The sequence below is a fragment of the Mercenaria mercenaria genome, chromosome 15 (genome assembly GCF_021730395.1).
Source record: "Mercenaria mercenaria strain notata chromosome 15, MADL_Memer_1, whole genome shotgun sequence".
NCBI classification, from domain to species: Eukaryota; Metazoa; Mollusca; class Bivalvia; order Venerida; family Veneridae; genus Mercenaria; species Mercenaria mercenaria.
The window spans coordinates 3,765,807-3,779,281 of NC_069375.1; positions in this window are offsets into that span (position 1 = coordinate 3,765,807).

Sequence of the window (13,475 nt, forward strand, 5' to 3'; positions counted from 1 at the left end):
AAAAGCACGGGTTACCAAACTTCTTTTAATTTTATAGGGCATTTTCTAACACAGCTGATGAACCACTTAATGGATCTTCACCAAAGTATGCCACTAGAACGTTGTATGAACTTTTCTCAAGTTTAATCAAATACAGTCGAGACTGTTTTAAGAGACCGACTTTGGGAAGCAGCAAAAAAGGTCACATATGACAGAGAGTCTCTTAAAAGAGTCTCACTTAACAGGATGACGCTGGTTTCATGTATTTTTTCAATTAAAGTACATGAATATCGGATACTTATATATTGGCCTCTTTTAAGGTAGGAGTGGAAAATGATTAAATACTATTTCTTTAATTGCATATTGATAAAATATTAATTTCAAATAATTTGCATCATTCGTATGATGTTGATAAAACAAATTTAAGCTCATGATCTGGCAAGAAAATAAAGGGGAGCAGTAAAATATAAATGTTCCATTTGAACTATTTACACACTGAGGTTTATGATATTTATATTTTTGTGTACTAATTGTTCATTGACATTTATTCGATTTTTGACTGCATCTTTAATCTGTGTTTACTTCGTCGTTCCCTGTTAAATACCGCCATATTTTTGTTTCATCAGGAATAAAGTTAATTTATGCACCGACTCCGAATTCTTCAGCGACTTTATGCGCTGGTTTCCCTAACTGAGCAATTCAAGTGCCTTAACACGCTGTTCTAATTCAAAACGTTCTTTTTATGTTTTTCATCAGCCAATTTTGTAAACAAATAAGTTCTCGTCTCAAACAACTCCACGCGAGATAAAGAACGGTAACTCTACCGTGTAAAATCTTGCGAGGGAGCGTCTCAAAGTCGCTGAAAACGGTCTAAATATCGATTCGGAAGCCTGATTTCACAGTCGCTTGTCGCGTAAGGCAGGGGGTTGCTTAATTCAGACTCTTTTAATAGTAAATTGCGTCCGGAGCATAAAATAGGGTCGCATATGACAGGGAGTCGCTAAATTCAGGGGGTCGTTAAAGCAGTCTCGACTGTAGTCTAGTTTGATCCACTTTTGTAGACCACAAGAGCTATAAATAAAAAAAAAAATTGTGTTGAAATGACTCCTTCTCATGATCTATTGATGTATCTTCATACAATTTTGTCTAAAATCTATTGGCCTTCTTTAGCCCTGTTCAGATAGTCTTACTTGACCCATTTTAGGGGTCTAAAAAGCTAAAAATAGCAAAACAACTTGTGAAGCATTTCATGTATCTTCACCAAATTTTGTTACATCATTGTATGGATCTCTCAAGCATGACCCTTTTCAGGGGCCAGCTCAGCTTAAAATAAGAACTGCATGATGGATCTTCACCAAGCTTGGTCTTTAGAGTCTTTTGATGGAATATTCACAAGTTTGTTCAAATGGTTTGACTGCCCTAAAGGATTGCTATAATTATCTGAATATAGAAAAACCTTTAAATGACTTTTCTCGTGAACCTCTGAATAGATACAACTAGATACCGTAGATACCCATGTATTATGCGCAGTTTTCTGACCCCCGGGACCACCCCCGAATCGTGGGTGCGCATAATACACAGGTATAGACAATTTTCCAACTTCAAAACAAGTTTGTTACCGATGTTCGCCATTTTGGTAAAGGGAAACTACTCCCCGCGCTTACTGTCTCCGCTAAAATCTAAGATTGCCGTTACGTTCCGTAAGAGATCGAATTGTTTATTTTCTTTCAAACAAAATTAATTTCATATAAATTTAAAAGTATTTTGACGAAAGAAATGTTTATAAATCACAAAAATTATGTTACTAATTAAAGATCGAGAATTATCTTTAACCGAGATCAAACTGTGAACAACATAATTGACACGAGGTGACACGTTGATTGCCGGTAATTACTGGCTTTATGATCGTGACAAAAAGACTATCACACCTTTTGTTATCAATTTAAATTGAGAAGCTCATGTCATTTTGAAAGATACCATTCCGAAATATTGAATCAGCTGCTATTTATTTATTCAAAATAGTGAATTAAAAAAGGTAAAACAACAAATATAACAATAATTTACTGGTTTTATTTTCGAGAAAACAAAAATCGATAGTACCGTGAGACCGATGCTGCTCTCCGCCGTGGAGATAAAATTTATTACCGGTGTCGATGTAAACTCTACTTTCGTTTTCCATCCACCTCAAAATTGACCAAATTTTTTTTTTTTTTTTTTTTTTCCCCAGGATTTTGGACTAAGATCGGGGGTGCGCATTATACACGGGTGCGCATTATACACGGGTATCTACGGTAGGTTGTTTCTATGCTCTTGATTATTCATTATATTTTATTTCTTCGACTCGGAGGGAGTATTTTGCTTAAGTAATAGTTATTTAGCGGGTCATGTCAAATGACTGGACGAGAAGATTGTATCAGGGAGGTAAATGTAGTCTCTGGTGGGATGGCCACTGCTGTTGGGTCATGATGGCATCTTTAACTTCCTGTTTGAAAAGAGAGTTTTCACTGATTATAATTTTTATGTTGTCAGTTTTTGTAGTATAGTTTAATTATTTTTGTATATGGATTTACACCTTAAACACGAGCAGTCAGTTGTCAAAACACGGCGCCATTTTTCTAGCGACTTTTTAGTAGCAATAAAACATAAGAATAAGCTTAAAATTTTGATTTTATTACCGCTAAGTAGTGTTGGGCAAATCGGCTAGATTTGCCAATCGATTGATCGGCATAATCGGACAAGCCAGCCGATTCGATTAATTGGATATAATCGAGTAATCGGTTACTCTAGTTGCATATCTGTAAGTTCACCTCACAATGTATGTTTTATGTCATTACTTAAGAAAGGAACCTCACAGACATCAAATATCCTATTCCTATTATTGTATCATAAATGCGAGTAAGTTAACAGCATAAAAGTAGAATATTTGTTAAGATAGTAAACTTCAAATCAGGTACTCGTCTTAATTTTACCAGGGACTTATCCAATGATATTGTGTTATTAAATTAAAATTTGGAGCAAAAAAGTATTAACGATCTATTAATTCTTATTGAACGACTGGAATGATTTCAATCCCACAAAAACAAAAATTGAAAATACTTTTGCTAATATGCTTGCGTAAGTCTTACCGCATGCTATGCATACTGCCATACTAATGTCAAGAGTTTAGATTGATGGTTTTTCTGGCTCAATTTTGTAAAAGCTATATATCTTCCAAAATCTGGGTGATCACAGATGACATCAATTCTTTCGACACTTTGGAGGCAGCCATTTTTACGTAGAGTAGTTTCCCTTGGCATAATTGCCCCAAAGAACCGTAAATACCAAAAAGAAAAGTGTCAGAAACAACTAAATTATCCGTTAAGGGTGCCAGGTAATTAATCGGTCAGGGAAAAATGAAGTCGGCAATCGTGATCATGAATGCAACGCCGACGAATATTCGATTGTCGCTGATTGTCAGCCCATCACTACCGCTAAGTACATTATTTTATAGTCAGTCGATATATTTAACAAATAATCAAGGCCTTCGTGTGGTTTATCGTCTGATTTACCACGGTTCAGAGTTCAGATGCGTAGAAATTGAATCACGAGGGTGTTAGCCCTGAGTGGTTAAATACTGAAGCATCTGAACTCTGAACCATGGTAAATTAGATGATAAATCACAAGAAGGCCTTGATTGTTGTCATTTTGACCATTGGTATATTTTAATAAATATTATGCTGGACTTCATTACACGAGGAATAATGTATCGGACTTCAGGCGGCAATATGACGTTATGCTCTCTTACCAGTCCGGGCGTCAACCGTTGTTTATTGCAGGATATTCAGAGCTTGATTTTCTTCTTTATTTAACTGGAAATCAAATCGAGCTATGTTAGAATGATGTATATACAATATTTGTCACTCAGTTTAAAATTTTCTGGCAGCGACAGTCTTACTTGTCTTAACTGCATACTGTTGTTATAAGTTATAACAACTCCGTACTGTTTATTTTTTGTGAACAACTTCATTTTTCATTGCAGAAATTACTTTGATAATAATGAGTAAAATAAAAAACTAAAGCTACAATTTGTTGTGTTCCGTTTGAAGAGCCCTTCATAATTGCTGTTCAGTTTAATATAGCAAGAATTATGTCTCCCCCCCCCTCTGGGGGAGACATATTGTTTTTGCCCTGTCTGTCCGTATGTCACACTTCATTTCCGAGCAATAACTGGAGAACCATTTGACCTAGAATCTTCAAACTTCATAGGGTTGTAGGGCTGCTGGAGTAGACGACCCCTATTGTTTTTGGGGTCACTCCGTCAAAGGTCAAGGTCACAGGGGCCTGAACATTGAAAACCATTTCCGATCAATAACTAGAGAACCACTTGACCCAGAATGTTGAAACTTAATAGGATGATTGGTCATGAAGAGTAGATGACCCCTATTGATTTTGGGGTCACTCCATCAAAGGTCAAGGTCACAGGGGCTGAACATTGAAAACCATTTCCGATCAATTACTAGAGAACCACTTGACCCAGAATGTTGAAACTTCATAAGATGATTGGTCATGAAGAGTAGATGACCCCTATTGTTTTTGGGGTCACTCCATCAAAGGTCAAGGTCACAAGGGCCTGAACATTGAAAACCATTTCCGATCAATAACTAGAGAACCACTTGACCCAGAATGTTGAAACTTCATAGGATGATTGGTCATGTAGAGTAGATGACCCTTCTTGTTTTTGGGGTCACTCCGTCAAAAGTCACAGGGGCCTGAACATTGAAAACCATTTCCGATCAATAACTCGAGTACCACTTTACCCAGAATGTTGAAACTTCATAGAATGATTGTACATGCAAAGTAGATGACCCCTATTGATTTTGGAGTCACTCCGTTAAAGGTCAAGGTCACAGGGGCCTGAACATTGAAAACCAATTCCAGTTAGTAACTTGAGAACCACTCGACCCAGAAGTTTGAAACTTCATAGGATGTTCATGCAGAATAAATGACCCCTATTGTTTTTGGGGTCACTCCGTTAAAGGTCAAGGTCACAGGGGCCTGAACATTGATAACCATTTCCGATCAATAAATTCAGAACCTCTTGATCCAGAATGTTGCAACTTCATAGGATGATTGAACATGCAGAGTAGATGACCCCTATCAATTTTGGGGTCACTCTGTTAAAGGTCAAGGTCACAGGAGCCTGAACATGGAAAACAATTTCCGATCAATAACTTGAGAACCACTTGACCCAGAATGTTGAAACTTCATAGGATGATTGAACATGCAGAGTAGATGATCCCTATTGATTTTGGGGTCAGTCTATTAAAGGTCAAGGTAACAGGTGCCTGGTCATGTAAAATCATTTCTGGAGAATAACTTGAGAACCACTTGACCTAGAATGTTGAAACTTAATAGGATGATTGGACATGCAGAGTAGATGACCCCTATTTATTTTGAGGTCACTTGATCAAAGGTCAAGGTCACAGGAGCCTGAACAGTGACTTGAGAACCACTAGGCCAATAGTGTTGAAATTAAGAGGGATGACTGGACATGCCAAGTAGATGATCCCTTTTGCAGCCAACCATCATCGTTTCTTTGACTTTCGCTCCTGACCCCTATTGACTTCTTGCTTATAGGACTTTGCATTGGGAGAGAGACATGTGCTTTTTAGCTCACCTGAGCACGAAGTGCTCAAAGGTGAGCTTTAGTGATCACCCTGTGTCCGGCGTCCGTCGTCGTCCGTCGTCCGTCCGTCCGTCGTCAACAATTTGACTGTTAACACTCTAGAGGTCACATTTTTGACCCAATCTTAATGAAACTTGGTCAGAATGTTACCCTCAATAAAATCTTGGACGAGTTCGATATTGGGTCATCTGGGATCAAAAACTAGGTCATCAGGTCAAATCAAAGGAACAGCTTGTTAACACTCTAGAGGTCATATTTTTGGCCCAATCTTAATAAAACTGGTCAGAATGTTACCCTCAATAAAATCTTGGATGAGTTCGATATTAAGTCATCTGGGTCAAAAACTAGGTCACCAGGTCAAATCAAAGAAAAAGCTTGTTAACACTCTAGAGGTCACAATTTTGGCCCAATCTTAATGAAACTTGGTCAGGATGTACCCTCAATAAAATCTTGGACGAGTTCGATATTGGGTCATCTGGGTCAAAAACTAGGTCACCAGGTCAAATCAAAGAAAAAGCTTGTTAACACTCTAGAGGTCACATTTTTGGCCCAATCTTAATGAAACTTGGTCAGAATGTTACCCTTAATAAAATCTTGGACGATTTCGATATTTGGTTATCTCGGGATCATAAACTAGGTCACAGGTCAAATCAAATGAAAAGCTTGTTAACACTGTTGAAGCCGCCATTTATGACTGTATTCATGAAACTGGTCAGATTGTTAATATTGATGATCTTAAGGTCCAGTTTGAATCTGGGTCATGTAGGCTAAAAACTAGGTCACCAAGCCAAATTAAATGAAAAGCTAGTTTACACTAGAGGCCACATTTATGACCATACCTTAATGAAACTTGGTCAAATCTTGATGATCTATAGCTCAAGTTCAAATCTGGGTTAGGTGGGGTCAAAAACTAGGTCACTAGGTCATATCAAAGGAAAAGCTTGTGTAACACTCTAGAGGCCACATTTATGACTATATCTTCATGAAACTTAGTCAGAATGTTAAACTTGATGATCTTTAGGGCAATTTTGAATCTGGGTCATGTCGGGTCAAAAAACTAGGTCACCGGGTCAAATCAAAGGAAAAGCTAATTAACACTGTAGAGGCCACGTTTATGACCATATCTTAATGAAACTTGGTCAGAATGTTAATCTTGATAATCTTTAGGTCAAGTTTAAATCTGGGTCAGATGAGTCAAAAACTAGGTCACTAGGTCATATCAAAGAAAAGCTTGTAACACTCTAGAGGCCACATTTTTGACTATATCTTCATGAAACTTGTCCCGAATGTTAAACTTGATGGTCTTTAGGTCAAGTTCGAATCTGGGTCATGTCGGGTCAAAAAGTAGGTCACGGGGGTCAAATAAAGGAATAGTTAGTTAACACTTTAGAGGCCACATTTATGACCATATCTTAATGAAACTTGGTCAGAATGTAATCTTGATGATCTAAGGTCAAGTTTAATCTGGGTCAGTGTGTTAAAAAACTAGGTCACTAGGTCAAATCAAAGGAAAACTTGTTAAGACTCTAGAGGCCAGATTTATGACTGTATCTCATGAAACTTAATCAGAATGTTAATCTTGATGATCTTTAGGTCAAGTTCGAATCTGGGTCATGTGGGGTCAAAAACTAGGTCACCGGGTCAAATCAAAGGAAAAGCTAGTTAACACTTTAGAGGCTACATTTATGACCATATCTTAATGAAACTTGGTCAGAATGTTGATCTTGATGATCTTTAGGTCAATAGGTCAGGTGAGCGATACAGGGCCTTCATGGCCCTCTTGTTTACAAAAGCAATTTCTAGTTCAAAATTCATTTCAAGATTTCAAATCACACCCCCCCCCCCATCCCCTCACTAGATGCATTGAAATCTTCATGTGAAGAAGCCATCCAGCTCTGGCTTACAAAAGATCGGTGGTTCTACCCAGGTGCCAACCTGTGATAAAATAATGGTCTTCCTCTGCCATTAAAACTGAATAGTTGCTCTGTGTCTGTCCTTCCATACTTTTCTTCAAATGACATCTCTGAAACCATATGGTGGAAGTTGATGAAACTTAGCCTGGATGTTCCTCCTTCCAAATTTCATATCTTTCAGCTTGGTTTCACCTAGGGGCCACCAGGAAACCAAGGGGCCACCTGATACAACAAGAGCTCTCCATAAGACAGCCAAGCTCGACTATTCGAAATATTGTCCCAGAAGCAGGAAAATATTACCCAAAAAAGGTTAAATATCAAAAGAGTTTTAAGTTCAAAAGGTGACATAATTTGACCAAAATGCATATCAGAGTTATGGGACTTGCTGCTATCAACTAGTTTTATAACCCTAAAGACACGTGAAGTTTCAATTCAATATCTGCATTAGTTTTGGAGATAGTAACTTGCATGTAAAACTTTAACCAGAATTTTCTAAGTCCAAAAGGGGGCATAATTTGCTCAAAATACATGTCAGAGTTATGGGACTTGACCCAGTGAGGTTGGTAATTGATCTAGAAAAAGAAAAAAATGAGTTTTAAATCTATATGCCTTTTAGTAATAGCTGTATGTACTTGCATGCAAAACTTTAACCAGAATTTTCTTAGTCCAAAAGGGGGCATAATTTGGCCAAAATGAAGGTCAGAGTTATGGGACTTGCTACTATCAACTAGTTTTATAACCCTAAAGACACAATGTGAAGTTTCAATTCAATACCTGCATTAGTTTTGGAGATAGTAACTTGCATGTAAATCTTTAACCAGAATTTTCTAAGTCCAAAAGGGGGCATAATTTGCTCAAAATACATGTCAGAGTTATGGAACTTGACCCAGTGAGGTTGGTAATTGACCTAGAAAAAAGACAAAATAAGTTTCAAAGCTATATGCCTTTAAATGATAGCTGTATGTACTTGCATGCAAAAACTTAACCAACGTGTGACGCCGACGCCAATGCCAGGGTGAGTAGAATAGCAATAGTGCAATAGTCGAGCTAAAAACAGAAAAAATCTTTAAACATCACCTAAACCGCTAATCTGATTTTGAATAATTTCACTTGTTAATAAATGGTCCTTATGCAACCCTCTACCAAGATTTTCAAATTATTCCCAATCATAAAAAACATGGCTGCCAGGGGGAGTGGTCACTTTTCCCTATATTTATATAGTGGAAACTTTAAAAATCTTTTTTGAAACAGCTGGCCCAACTTCGAAATAATTTCATACAAATGGACCTTGTGTGACCCTCTACCAAGATTGTTCAAATTATTCAGTCACTGTTGTTAAAACAAGAGGACCATGATGGTCCTGAATCGCTCACCTGTCCCCACATGACACAGTTTTGAACTGAGTATGACATCGTTTTTTTCTATTATCTGACATAGTGACCTAGTTTTTGAGCTCATGTGACCCAGTTTTGAACTTGACCTAGATATCATCAAGATAAAAATTCTGACCAATTTTCATGAAGATCCATTGAAAAATATCACCTCTAGAGAGGTCACCAGGTTTTTCTATTATTTGACCTAATGACCTAGTTTTTAAAGGTATGTTACCCAGTTTTGAACTTGACCTAGATATCATCAAGGTGAACATTCTCAACAATTTTCATGAAGATCTCATGAAAAAATATGGCCTCTAGAGAGGTCACAAGTTTTTTCTATTTTTAGACCTACTGACCTAGTTTTTGACCGCACTTGACCCAGTTTCAAACTTGAACTAGATATCATCAAGATGAACATTCTGACCAATTTTCATGAAGATCCATTGAAAAATATGGCCTCTAGGGAGGTCAAAAGGTTTTTCTATTTTTAGACCTACTGACCTAGTTTTTGACCGCAGTTGACCCAGTTTCAACCTTGACCTAGATATCATCAAGATGAACATTCAGACCAACTTTCATACAGATCCCATGAAAAATATCACCTCTAGAGAGGTCACAAGGTTTTTTTATTATTTGACATACTGACCTAGTTTTTGAAAGCACGTGACCCAGTTTCAAACTTGACCTAGATATCATCAAGATCAACATTCTGACTAATTTTCATGAAGATCCACTAAAAAGTATGGCCTCTGGAGAGGTCACAAGGTTTTTCTATTTTTAGACCTACTTACCTAGTTTTTGACCTCAGTTTCAAACTTGACCTAGATATCATCAAGGAGAACATTCTGACCAATTTTCATGAAGATCCATTGAAAAGTATGGCCTCTAGGGAGGTCAAAAGGTTTTTCTATTTTTAGACCTACTTACCTAGTTTTTGACCGCAGTTTCAAACTTGACCTAGATATCATCAAGATCAACATTCTGACTAATTTTCATGAAGATCCACTAAAAAGTATGGCCTCTAGAGAGGTCACAAGGTTTTTCTATTTTTAGACCTACTTACCTAGTTTTTGACCGCAGTTGACCCGGTTTCGAACTTGACCTAGATATCATCAAGATAAACATTCTGACCAACTTTCATAAACATCCCATGAAAAATGTGCCCTCTAGAGTGGTCACAAGCAAAAGTTTACGGACGCCGAACGGACGACGGACACCAAGCAATCACAAAAGCTCACCTTGTCACTTTGTGACAGGTGAGCTAAAAACCATCTACCAAAACTGTTCAAGCAAGAAGTGATACTCAGTTGAGTTTAGGCCTAAACAAAACAGAATGACTAACATTCCTGTGAAATTATTCTGAAATCAGACCAGCGGTTTCTGAGAACATTTCTGAAGTTTTTCCTTTTGGTTGCTATGGATGACCTAGATTTGAAGAAATCTGAAAGAGAAACATTCCTGTGATGACTGGTTGAAAGTGTTGTTCAGGAGATGCTCTGAAAGAAATTGTGTTACAACAATTCTAAAAACTCTCTATGGGCACTTCCTGTGTTCCAACTTTTAAACACTGTCATGATGTCACCTTCATTTTCTTACCAGTTGTATTCATGTTTAGATTGAATATGAATTCAAATGAATAAAATCTATAAGAAGATCCTTTAGAAGCACAGACTGCAACCAAGCAAAATAATAGTAGACTCGTTTTGATTGAGTCTGTTCATGAGAGGTAATGGAAGGTACAACACCCCTCACACCCCCTAGCACCGGCTTAAGCGGAACTCTATTAAACATCTATCGAACTGAGTCCATGATCTCAAAGGACCAGAAAATATAACTATACTGAAACCTTGCCTTGGTCAGGTTATTAAATTCATATTGGATTCTGAATAATTGAGTCTGGCGTATGTTATTTTGGTCACTGTGACCTTGCCTTTGTCACCAATAGCAAATGGAATTCAAAACAAGAGGGTCATGATGACCCTGGATCGCTCACCAGATTAATATGAGCTACATGCTTCAAATGTCAAACTGATGATTTTTAGAAATTTTTTTGGAAGATTTTCCTATGTACAATCAAGTAACCCCTGGGGCGGGGCCAATTTGACCCCGGGGGTCATGCTTTGAACAAAGTTTGTAGAAGTCTACTAGGATATGTTACATATCCAATATCTAAGTTGTAGGCCTTCTGGTTCATTTTTAGAAATTTTTTGAAGATTTTCCTATGTAAAATCAAGTGGCCCCTGGGGTTGACCCCGGGGGTCATGATTTGAACAAATTTTGTAGAGGTCCACTAGGAAATGCTACATGTCAAATATCTAAGATCTAGGCCTTCTGGTTTATTTTTTTAGAAAAATTTGAAGATTTTTCTATGTACAATCAAGTAACCCCATGGGGCAGGGTCATGATTTGAACAAATTCTGTAGAAGTCTACTAGGCAATGCTACATGTCAAATATCTAAGATCTAGGCCTTCTGGTTTATTTTTAGTAAATTTTTGAAGATTTTCCTATGTAAAATCAAGTGACCCCTGGGGCGGGGGTCAATTTTGACCATGGGGGTCATGATTTGAACACATTTTGTAGAGGTCCACTAGGCAATGCTACATGTGAAATATCTAAGCTCTAGGCCTTCTGGTTTATTTTTAGAAAAATTTTGAAGATTTTCCTATGTAAAATCAAGTGACCCCATGGGGCGGGGTCGATTTTGACCCCGGGGGTCATGATTTGAACAAATTTTGTAGAGGTCCATTAGGCAATGCTACATGTGAAATATCTAAGCTCTAGGCCTTCTGGTTTATTTTTAGAAATTTTTTGAAGATTTTACTATGTAAAATGAAGTGACCCCAGGGGTGGGGTCAGTTTTAACCCCGGAGTCAAGACTTGAACAACTTTAGTAGAGGTCCACTAGGCAATGCTACATGTCAAATATCTAAGCTCTAGGGCTTCTGGTTTTTGAGAAGAAGATTTTTTAAGATTTTCCTATGTAAAATCAAGTGACCCCTGGGGCGGGGTCAATTTTGATCCCAGGGTCATGATTTGAACAAAATTGGTAGAGGTCCACTAGGCAATGCTTCACACCAAATATCTAAGCTCTAGGGCTTCTGGTTTTTAAGAAGAAGATTTTTAAAGTTTTTCCTTTCTGTTGCCATGGCAACCAGAGTTCTAAATGGAATTCAATTCTTTGAACAACTTTTGTAGAGCTTCAACCAAGGAACATTTCTGTGAAGTTTGGATGAAATTGGCCTAGCGGTTTATGAGGAGAAGTCATTTAAAGTAAAAGTTTACAGACGCCGGACGGTGACTGATCAGAATAGCTCACCCTGAGCCTTTGGCTCTGGTGAGCTTAAAATGTAAACCACCATATTTCATATCCTTTGTTAAATACTGTGTTTTGGGGTTGGAAAATGCTACAGGTATCAGGAATGCAACAAAATGTAATCTGTATAAAATTGGTAGGTCACCCTAATGTATTGAGAAATTAGAAACTATGCTATATCAATTGTGTAAAGATATATTGTATGAAATAGGGAGGGGGAAGAGGGAATTATATTTTAGTTTTAAGTTTCAACCAAAAGGTAAATATATACAGACAAGGACTTATTCAAGTCCTTGACGGACCATTGACTGAAAGTCTCTTTGTATTTTATTAAATAACAGGAGATGAAAAAGAAGTACTATTTTCTACAGAGTAACAGGTTTTATTTTTGCACAAGATTCATGCAATTAAATACATACTAGAACTGATATTCATGAATTGATGAACATGAATTATTTAAGTTGACATTGGTTGTTCACATGTAATGTAATGTGTTGATAAAATTATATAATAGGACTTTTTATGAAAGATAAAAACTTAAACATTTCTGGTTCAATAATAAACTTAGAACTCAAATTAATTTAAAGTAAGCTATCATCTGTTAATCATTAACTACAGCATAAGTTCCCTTGCAACAATCCAGTATATAGTGTTAGTTATACATTGTAGAATTTTTTCACTTGGGTAGTAAACAGAAAGGTTCTGGTGCATATATGTGTGTTCTGTGGTAGTAGGTAAAACAATTTCACTAGGGTGGTTAAATATGGCCATCACAAAAAAGGTCCTGACCATAGAACATGTTACTCAGAGACCATAGAACATGTTACTCGGAGACCATAGAACATGTTACTCGGAGACCAACATGTTACTGGGAGACCATAGAACATGATACTCGGAGACCATAGAACATGTTACTCGGAGACCATAGAACATGTTACTGAGAGACCACAGAACATGTTACTCGGAGACCATAGAACATGTTACACGGAGACCATAGAACATGTTACTCGGAGACCATAGTACATGTTACACGGAGACCATAGAACATGTTACTCGGAGACCATAGTACATGTTACTCGGAGACCATAGAACATGTTACTCGGAGACCATAGAACATGTTACTCGGAGACCATAGTACATGTTACTCGGAGACCATAGAACATGTTACTCGGAGACCATAGAACATGTTACTCGGAGACCATAGTACATGTTACTCGGAGACCATAGA